We start from the raw sequence: 1,487 nt of genomic DNA, 5'->3' as shown, positions 1-1,487 counted from the left end.
TAAAGGGTTTACAAGAGCACCTGCTAGTTAAGTGCTTGTAACCAGCCATATATGTGTTGGCTATTAGGACGATTATCCCTGAGGCTCTGGCCAGTACGGGGGATGGTGGGTGGGCAGTGATGAGAGTAGGAATCATACAGGTCCCTGCCCCCCAGGAATTTACAGTACAGACCGTTGTTGTTATCAGCTGCCGAGGAGTCAGCTCCTGACTCCACGGAACTTTCACTGGGTGAGTTTTTGAAGTAGATCGCCAGGCCTGTCTTCCTAGCCTATTTTGGTCTGGAAGCTCTGCTGAAACCTGTTCAGCATCACAGCAACACTCAGGCCTCCACTGACAGACGGGTGGTGGCTGTACATGAGGTGCACTGGCCAGGAATTGAACCCGGGTCTCCTGCATGGGAGGCAAGAATTCTACCACTGAACCACCACTACCCCTACAATAGTTATGTGCTGTTGAGTCGATTTCTACTCAAAGTGACCCTATAGGACAGAGTAGAACTGCCCCAAAGGGTTCTAGGCAGTCATCTTTACGGGAGCAGATCAACAGGTCTTTTCTCCCACAGAGTCGCTGGTGGACTTGAACCACCCACCGTTCGGCTAGACGCTGAGCTTGTGTCACCAGGGCTCCTTACATAATAGACTAGTGGGCCACATAACTGATAAATCAAGGAATGAAAGTTGCAGGTGGGTGAGTTCCCTTAAGAAAGAAAGAGATTCCTAATAAGCTGAGCGACCTTGAGTTGCAGATAAGAACCTCCTTGACACCCGCCTGCCTCTTTAAGGAACTTAGGAAAGCAGGGGCTCTCCAGCCAGGGGAATACTTGGATTCCACAGCCCTAGAAACCATGCCTGGGTGGCACAAACAGTTAAGCGCTTGATTACTAGCCAGAAAGTTAGTGGTTTGAACCCACCCAGAGGTGCCTCAGAAGAAAGGCCTGGCAATCAGCTTCTGAACAGTCAGAGTCTTGAAACCCCCTCTACTCTGCACACATGGAGACACCACGAGTAGGAATCAACTTGAAAGCAATTAACAACAACTAACAAGAAACCACTGGGTGGGCAAACAGTTTGCACTTGACTACTAACCTAAAGGTTGGTGGTTTGAACCTACCTAACCACACTCAGGAAGAAAGGCCTGGCCATCTGCTTCCGTAAAGATTACAGCCAAGAAAGCCCTATGTAGCAGTGCTACTCTGCACACACGGGTTCACCGTGAGTCAGAACAGACTCGACAGCAGAAAGTTTGGTTTGGTTTACAAACCATAGCTGAGGAACTTGAGGTCCAGGGAGTCATCGAGTCAGTGGCAGAAGTGTGGCTCAATCTAGGAAGGGACAGAGGAGACTCCAGCAGGGAGGTGGTGTGTGGCTCTGGAGGGGAGGGGCTGTGAGAAGGGGTTGGGCCTGGTGTAACTGGCACCAAGGATGCCCCCACTCCTCCTCTTCTTGGCTGACCTTGGAAGCCTGGGGGACTTTCAATCACTGTCTCC

General features: G+C 50.8%; 1 non-coding gene across 1 annotated transcript; it reads right to left on the bottom strand.

The window, feature by feature from the left end:
- Positions 1–361: 361 nt before the first annotated feature.
- On the bottom strand, positions 362–432 carry TRNAG-CCC (transfer RNA glycine (anticodon CCC)). Its single transcript has one exon. It is a non-coding gene; the product is annotated as a tRNA-Gly (tRNA).
- Between the last annotated feature and the right edge of the window lie 1,055 nt (positions 433–1,487).

This window comes from Loxodonta africana, chromosome 11 (genome assembly GCF_030014295.1).
Source record: "Loxodonta africana isolate mLoxAfr1 chromosome 11, mLoxAfr1.hap2, whole genome shotgun sequence".
Classification (NCBI taxonomy): domain Eukaryota; kingdom Metazoa; phylum Chordata; class Mammalia; order Proboscidea; family Elephantidae; genus Loxodonta; species Loxodonta africana.
The sequence above is the reverse complement of the archived record's forward strand: the minus strand, read 5'-3'. Positions and strand labels throughout refer to the sequence as shown.